The 8,952-nt window shown below is 48.6% G+C and overlaps 1 non-coding gene across 1 annotated transcript; it reads right to left on the reverse strand.

Annotated features, from left to right (window-relative positions):
* Nucleotides 1-3,636: 3,636 nt before the first annotated feature.
* On the reverse strand, nucleotides 3,637-3,710 carry Trnai-aau (transfer RNA isoleucine (anticodon AAU)). Its single transcript has one exon. It is a non-coding gene; the product is annotated as a tRNA-Ile (tRNA).
* Nucleotides 3,711-8,952: the final 5,242 nt, after the last annotated feature.

The following is an 8,952-nucleotide window of genomic DNA, read 5'->3' on the forward strand; positions in this document are numbered from 1 at the left end:
GCATTTTTCCTTCTTTCTTTTTTTTTTTTTTTTTTTGAGACAGGCTGACCTCATGCTTGTGACAGTCCTTTTGCCTCAGCCTCCCAAATGCTTGCTGGTTTAGGAGTACTGTGCAGGCCTGAGTTGTTTTTAGAGACCTCTACTCAACTGAAGATTTTTTTACTCAACAGTAAAGAATTTGGAGACGAACCAATGTGGAACACAGTTGGGGTTCATTATGAACAAAATTTAACAAAATTTAAATGTGGGTGATTAATGGGAAGAGAGATGCTCTGGGGAAGAAGGAGGCACCCAAGTATGGGTGGGGGCTTCTCAAGAGGTAGTCAGCTTAAATGTCTGATCAGTAGCCATACAGAAATGTTGGTGGCTTTCAAGTTACAACCCAAAGTGTTGCTCGAGGAAACCTTTTCCCCTCTAAACTCAGGGTGACTCTAGAGGGGCCTTTGATGGGACTGCAGTCTGATCAGACAAAACCATGGGTCATGGGCTGGAGAGATGGCTCAGAAGAGTACTGGCTGTTCTACCAGAGGTCCTGAGTTCAACTCACAACCATCTACAGTGAGATCTGGTGCCCTCTTCTGGCATGCAGATATACATGCAGGCAGAACACTATAAATAGTAAATAAATCTTTAAACAAACTAAAAACATGGGTCCCAAGGATTGCACAAGGCAGATCTCTGTGAGTTTGAGGCCAGCCTGGTCTACAAAGCCAGTCCAGGACAGACAAGACTACACAGAGAAACCCTGTCTCAGAAAACAAAAAAGAAAAAACAAAACAAACTCTCCATGTGTGTGCCTGAGTGTATGTATGTTCAGCACCTGTGGGCAGCAGCCTGCATCAGTCAGAAGCATCAGATCACCTGCAACTGGAGGCACCGGGGATATGAGCCACTGTGTGTGTGGTCTGTGTGTGTGTCTCTCTGTGTGTGTGGTCTGTGTGTGTGTGGTGGGTATCAAACCCAGGTCTTCTGCAAGAGCAAGAAACACTCACAAAGCACTGCGCCATCTCTCCATCCCTCGGACTGTCATCTTTATTGTTCCTTCGGCCAGTCTTCATGATATGCTCTTCCTGCATATCAAGAAACCCCGCCTTGTCCTGAGGTAACCCACTAGCATCTTCACCACGGTGGGCCAGGGGTGGTTACACTTTTGGTGTCATGGATCTAGCCTTGGTCTTAGTGGAACAGCTTCTTGTAACCCACGCCACCCTGGAGCTCATTATCCACCAGCCTCGGCCTGGCCTCCTGAGTCCTGGGATTACAGGTGCTTGTTATCATGCCTGCTTGTTCTTTTATTTTCTCTCCAGTCCCAAGCCTAGAATTAGCCCCTTATCCATTATATCAACTCTGGTTTGTTTTGTTTGACAAGAAACCTTGTTTGACAAGGTTTCTCTGTGTAGCCTTGGCCGTCCTGGACTTGCTTTGTAGACCAGGCTGGCCTCAAACTCTGCTGCGTCTGCCTCCCAGAGCGCTGCGATCAAGGCGTGCGCTACAGCACCCCGGCTTTTTTTTTTTAAACACCCTTTGAGCCTGTTGGAAAGGGGGAAAAGTTAACTTTTGACTGGGAGGATGTGTGTGTTTCAAATTAACAGACACAGGACGGGTTATCAGAAGGCATGATTTCATCATGAATGCTGACTAGTATTTCATAAAGGAACAGAGGTCTGGATGAGGTGGCACACACACCAACCCCAGCACAGAGCTCCTTCTGCTTCAAGAGCTGAGATTAAGGCCATCGCCACCGTGCCTAGCTTCAAAAGAATTTTTAATTTTTATTTAATTTAATTTTATTTTTTGAGACAGGGTTTCTCTGTGTAGCCCTGGCTGTCCTGGAACTCGATCTGTAGACCAGGCTGGCCTCCAACTCAGTGATCTACCTGCTTCTGTCTCCCAATTGCTGGGATTAAAGTCCTGCACCACCACTGCCTGGCTCAAAATAATTTTTAAAGTATTTTAAAAGGTTTATGTGCCTGTGTTTGGGTGAGTGAATGCCACTTGTGTACACGTGCCAATGGAGGCCAGAAGGTATCCGATTCCCTGGTTGTGAGTGTCTTGACACGGGTGCTAGGAACAAAACAGCTTAGCCACTCAGCCATCTCCAAAGTCCCAAATAACTTTGATACTGCACAAAGTATCAAAGTTTTTGTTTTTTGTTTTTTTTTCCTTTATTTTTGTTTTGAGAAAGGTTTTCTCTGTGTAGCCTTGGCTGTCCTGAAACTCCCTCTGTAGACCAGGCTGGCCTCACTTCCTGCCTTTGCCTCCAGAGTGCTGGGATTAAAGGTGCAGGCCATGACAGCCGGCTTGCAGTGTGGTATTCTGAACCCCTGCAAATGTGTGTGTTGAAGGTAGCAATCTACCTATTCCTCCTGCTGTTACACACTGGATTCTCACCCGCAAGAGAATCCAGTTATTGGAGAATCAGATCCTCAAGAGGAAGACAGCTGCTTCTTTCTACCCTCATCAGAAGAGCCCATTCTTCAGCCGGTCCTGTTCCGCGTTTGCTACTACAGAAAACTCATGCTTTTCTGTGGAAAAAAAACAAAAAACAAAAAACACCACAGTCCAAAGGGACAGAGCTTAGTGGCCTAGCTTCATGCCCAGCTCTGAAAATGAAAACAGAAACGATTCTCTTCTCCTTGGGCTGATCTTGTCACTGCTTAGTTCCTGCAGCATCGCACCCCACGGCTCTGTGCAGACAGCCAAGTTCACAACAAGAGGGAAAATGCCCCACCCCCAGCCCGTGGAAGCAAGCTTGAGATCTAATCTCAATGCCCAGCTCCACTCCCGTCTTTGTCCCTGGGTCTAACCAAGCACCAAGAACTTACATCCAAGACACGATGATGCAGGCACCAGTTCTGAGCGCCAGGAGTCCATTTCTTTTCATTTTGTTTGTAATAACAACAGTCTCACTTATTACAGGAGCTCCATAGCTCTTACTGCATCTTAAGCCTTTACCAAGACCATGAACTCTGTGGACTTGAGCTGTTGTCTAATTCGGAAAGACAGAGCAGCCCGGCAGAGTGGCCTAGGCCTGTGATCATAGCTCTCAGGCGTGGAGGCAGGGAGCTTGTTTAGGTGAGCCTGTGCTACGGAAAGCAAAATGCAAAACACACCCTGTACCCACAAAGGAGCTAAAGGGCGATGAGTCTAGAAAACTGGTTTTTGTTAAACACCCCTGACCGGCCCAGAGACTAGGGAATTCCTTGAGAGGTTTGTCCACTGGCCCCTGCCTCCAAATGCAGAACCAAGAGGGCAGGCAGGGGCAAGCGAAGGCTTCTAGACTGTGGGCAGTCTCTGAAAACAACGCAACGCTCCTTGGCTGGCCCAGAGGGGACCGCCCAGCAGTCGGCTTGCCGTAAACTCCCGCGGAAGGCGTGGCCCTGACCTGCACTTGGAGCATCAAGAACTCCATGAACACCGAGGCCATCCTGGTCTTCACTGAGCAGCACCGCCGGAGGAGCTTGGGAAACGTCCCTGATGACCAGTGCTGGGTTTAAAACCAAAGAGTTTTGAACGCTTAACCTATGATGTCCTATGCAAGTGACTGGTGCGGCAGGCGACAAGGAGCAGCAGTAAGTGGCTTAAATTTTCAAAACGCATGCACTTTCTTTAAAAAAAAAAAAAAAACACCAGCTCTGGCCCGTACGGGGATCGAACCCGCGACCTTGGCGTTATTAGCACCACGCTCTAACCAACTGAGCTAACCGGCCAGACAGCTGCGAGGCGTTTGCTTTCAGCCCGCCTACAAGCATTTTTAAACGTCCTGCGCCCAGCCGCCTGACTCCTCCTCCTCCCTCTCTCCCCGAGTCCCGTGCTCCCGGCTCTCGCCTATGCGCTCCCGCCTCCAGAGTTCCTCGACCAGAAGAAAACCCTGACACCTACAAGCTCCAGAGAAGGAGGTCTCCCACAGAGAACCTTCTTCAGGGAGAGTACCAGTTGCCTGTCCAAGGCCTGACTCCACAGAAAGGCAGCTTTCCGATACTCCTGGTCAGAGCCCCGAAAATCTTCGCAGCGAGACACGCAGTGCACCAACGCCTTTAGCACGGCTACGTCCAACCCAGCAGCTGCTGGGACCCTGGCTTCCTGCCCGTGGCTCTCAAGCAAGCCCGCTTTCTTTCTTTCTTTCTTTCTTTCTTTCTTTCTTTCTTTCTTTCTTTCTTTCTCTCTCTCTCTCTCTTCCTTCCTTCTTTCCTTTCTTTCTTTCTTTCTCTCTCTATCTCTCTTCCTTCCTTCTTTCCTTTCTTTCTTTTCTTTCTCTCTCTCTTTCTCTCTCTTCCTTCCTTCTTTCCTTTCTTTTCTTTCTTTCTCTCTCTTCCTTTCTTCCTTCCTTCTCTTTCTCTTTTTTCTCTCTTTCTCTCTTCCTCTCTCTCTTTCTTCTTTCTTACCTTTTTCTTTTTCAAGGTCTGATTATTTATTTGTTACTCTTAAAGATGTATTTTTGACTGGACTCAGACCCAGAAGTAGAAGCTCTCGACGAAAACAGCCCACATCTCTTGGCACTATGTTCCTGGATTTTTCTTTGGCTTCCTTCATGTTCTTAGCTATTCTGCAGCAGCCCCCTCCTCGTTTTCTCGGTGCCTGCGGGAAGCTTGCGTTCCTGGTCCACCTCAGTGAGCATCTGCCAGCCGGTGTTGGGAAGGGGAGGCTCAGCTTGGTCTCCACACGCCTAACCTATCTAGCAATTCACCTGCCTCGACTTCCCGAATACAGAGATTACGAGCACGGGCCACCACGCTGGCTCCAAAATGCCGTCATCCATCGTTCTTAAGTACAGTAATGCCCGGAATGAACAAGACGAGCTTTTCTCAGAAACAAAACAAACAAAAGACTGAGCCACCCCACCCCCCACCCCGGCAGTTTAGTGTAAGTTCGGACAGTATCATACAGTGATGGTAACTTCTTAGTATCTGGCCACCCCTTGGCCAGGATAGTACCTCTTTACAGACTTCGCAAAACCACAGAGAGGTGGCTCACTGTCAGGCAGAGGCAAGTTTCAGACAGACCCTGTCTTTGCAAGCCAGTAAATAACCAACCTGTGCGAGGTGGGGCTCTCCCGACGAAAGGGGAGGGTCAGGAGTTCAAGGTGGCGCAGGCGAGGTCGAGGCCAAGTGACTCTTGCACTCCCTTTACCCCAGATTTCAGAAAGTCATTGACGCCAGGTTCCCAACGGCCCTCTTTGCAGTCTGCTTACAGCGTCCCTGCTCCACCTCCCGGGATTTATGAGATGACTCTTCTCCCACCATCACGTCTGGCACTCCAGAAGGCCGCAGCCAGGCCGACCTCAGCAGAACCTGCGAGTTCTAGCTCACACTCCCAAGGGAAGGGTCGGAACTGGCAGGGGAACCCACCTAGCGAAAGGGACGCCGCCAGCCGCAGTGACTAATAATGAGCGCTAGGGAGCACCCGAGACCCACGAAACTCAGAAGCCAGGAAGCTAAATAAATGGGGTCTAAAATTTTCTTAAGGGTGTGGATGTGTGTCTTTATATGAAGCTCCTTCCTTCCTTCCTTCCTTCCTTCCTTCCTTCCTTCCTTCCTTCCTCCTTCCTTCCTCTTTCTTTCTTCCTTTCTTTTCTTCTTTTTTCCTTCCTTCCTTCCTTCCTTCCTTCCTTCCTTCCTTCCTTCCTTCTTTTCCTTCCTTCCTTCCTTCCTTTTTCTTTCTTTCTGTCTCTCTTTTTTTCTTTCTTTCTTTTTGAGACAGGGTTTCTCTGTGTAGCTCTGGCTATCCTGGACTCACTTTGTAGACTAGGCTGGCCTCGAACTCACAGAGATCCACCTGCCTCTGCCTCCCTGACCGCAAAGGCATGTCTGACACCAGTGCTCAGCTATTTGCAGCATTTTAAATAGACCTGTTCCTGATTTTTCATTTGTCCCCTTTTTGAGATAGAGATCATACTCCTAGCTAGCCTAACGGTTCCTCCTGTTCCCATCTCCCAGTGGCTGGCAGTACAGGCAGTCACTGCCAAGGCTGACTCTATGCTGCTGCGCTGGAGAATCCGGGGCTTCTTACAGGCTAAGCAAACTACCAAGTGAGCGCACCCCTAGCCACATACTTCTTTCTGGTAGAGCTTTTTGTGTTGCCCTGTGTTTCGTTGCTTAGTTTTCTCTATAAGAGTCATTGATTGATGAATCCTTCTTGAAACAGTCAAATACATGAGACCAGAGAGCAGTGTGTTGGTTTGTGTTTGTCGCTCTGAGCCAGAGATTTCCCTCCAGAGCTTCTTGCTGTCATCTGGGCTGGCTGTTTTCCATGCCCAGCTCATCTCCCCAACCTTCATCCTCCTGTTTTGAATCCTTTCCTCCTGGTCTGTGTTGAGTCTCTTTCCTCCCAGCCCCAGGGGTTCGCCTCGATCACTCACCTTTCATTTGGATTCTGGATGTCCATCATCTGTCGGCAGCTCCTGGAAAGGGTTGAATCCTCCTTGTATGTGATCACATTTTGCTTCTGCCCTCAGATCAGTAAGTGGAGACTTCTAGAATAGAGACTGAAAGTCACTCAGCAATTGGAGGCCACAGTGCTCTGTCTTTCAAGGCCCGTGAAATGTTCAATGCCATGCCAGAACCCATCTTTGGGAGACAGAGCTTTTCTCCTTATCGCTTCAAGGACTTGTCACCACCCTCCCGCTTCATGATCTTCATGATGGTGTGACTATTTTGATGTAGAGAGCCCACGTGCACACTGCTAGTAGAGGCGCTGAGCAGGCCTTCACCAGAAATCTGGAATGCTAAGCCCGCTGTGCTAAGTGTTCCTCGGGACTCTGGATTTGAAAACATGCTGCACATTCTGCAAGCACATCTAGTGAAGGATGCGGGGGGTGGGGAGCTGGAGAGGAGTCAGATTAAGAGCTGGTGCTGCCCTTGCAAAGGACAGGAGTCCATGTTCCAGCAATGACCTGTAGCTCCAGATTCCAGGGATGTGATGCCTCTGGCTTCCTCAGGCTCCTGCACTCATGTTTGCAGACAGAGACATACACTTAGCTAAAAATAAGATAAACCTTTAAAAGACATTTGTAAGCCAGGTGTGGTGGCACACACCTGTGATCCCAGCACTCAGGAGCAGAGGCAAGTGCATCTCTGTGAGTTCAAGGCCAGTCTGGTCTACAAAGAAAGTCCAGGACAGCCACGGCTACACAGAGAAACCCTGTCTTGAAAAACCAAATAAATAAATAAATGAAAGAAGTTTGTGATAGCATATATATACATATACACACACACACACATATATATATGAGGTAAAACATTTCACCTATTGAAAAAGCAATAATCAGCTGGCCAGTGGCTCTGAAGACCAGTTGAGCACCACAGTTTGTTGACTGCCCAGCCTTGTGCTTCTGTAGGTCTGCCTCGAGGCTGTCACACTGGGAGCTAGAGCTTCATCCATGGATGAAGACAGGCTACATACAGCAGGGACAGCAGGGGTGACTCCTGCTTCCATAGCAGAAGGTCTGAATGCTGCAACTGTGGAAAGAGCCACATTACAGGAAAACCGAAGTGGTCAGGGATGAAAGCATTTTCCGAAGTCTGCATAGCTGGAACTGTGTAGACCAGGCTGGCCTTGAACACTCAGAGACCCACCTGCCTCCATGCCACCCCCACTGGGACTAAAGGCAAACATCTCGCTGTGTGGGAGAGCCCATAACTGCCTTCATCTCTATCTCTTTCGCTTTTTCTGGAGCTCTAGTCCTCAGAGTGCTCAGAGCTGATTCTCTTGGCTTTATTCTCTCTTTGATGGCCCCTGCCTCTAAGTGGCTAGTGGGCCCACTCAGGGCCTTGCACACACTAAACCTGTGTTCAACCACTGGGTTATAGCTTTGTCCACGTCTTCCTCTTCTATCTTTCTTTTTACATTTTAAAATTCTGAGGTAAGGCCCTGGACACAAGGAGGGCAGCACGTTTTCCTTGTAGAAACTGAACTCCTGCTTGTTAACTCTGGGGCGGGGGGGGGGCACAAGTGGAAAACAAAAAGGGAAATCAGAATTTAAATGTTTCATTGCACAGCATGTGTGATATCAAAACTGTTAGACAATAAAAAAAAAAAAGACAGTCAAACAGAAGGTTTTTTCAGATGTTGCTTCTAATTTGCTAAAACAAATCAGTTGTTCCAGGGATCAGTCTAAAGCACATCCTCCATAAAATGTGTACATGTTGAAACCCTTTTTGCAGTTTCTCCTGGATGTAGCAGAAGCACAGGGAGTCAGGCGCCGTGGTTTGGTGTCTGAGTTCAGGGGCCACCAGTAGGTGACCTTGACAAACCCCTTTACCACTCTGGGACTTCAACAACAGCACATATGGTTTCTACAGCCCAAGTCAGCGAAGCATTTCTCCCATCTACCTGTCAATGGATCCTCAATAACCGCTTCAAATCAGGCTTGTCCCTAGACAGGAATGACAGAGAGGTGATGTTTCCTGATTGTTAGACAAACATTTATTGAGCAGTCGCGGTGGGAGCGACCCTGTCAGGCCTCAGGCAACAGCCAGCCAAGGAATTGGTGGAACACTGTGGGGGAATGGGGGCGGCGAGTGAGGAGGGGATACGGACTTCTGATTTAGTCTTCACTGCGACCACTTGGGATAAGGAATCTTGTCTACACTGCTTTTCATTTTACCCCATGCCTGCAACAGTGCTTGTAGCAAAAAAATGTTTGCTGAATTAAAAAGTAAGACTTACAAATTACCTAGCAGTCGCTATAAACCAGGCTGGACAGATGCTCAACTGTAGATGTTGGCAAGAACAGTTAAAGCTCAAGGACATTGTTCTCGAATCAGGTGGCACTTTGCTACATTCTCAGGAGGGCTGGAAGAGGCAGCCTGCCAAGGTCGCCTACTCACCAAGGTAAGAAACTGTACTTAAATTTAAAGCAGGAGAGAGGTTGCTTAGCGACCAAACTGAGGAGGCAGGTCGCGCTGCGCATGCGTAAACGGGCAGCGGGCGCCCTCTCGCGCAGGCGTGGGC

The sequence above is a fragment of the Psammomys obesus genome, unplaced genomic scaffold, assembly GCF_907164565.1.
Source record: "Psammomys obesus unplaced genomic scaffold, mPsaObe1.curated_primary_1811, whole genome shotgun sequence".
NCBI lineage: Eukaryota > Metazoa > Chordata > Mammalia > Rodentia > Muridae > Psammomys > Psammomys obesus.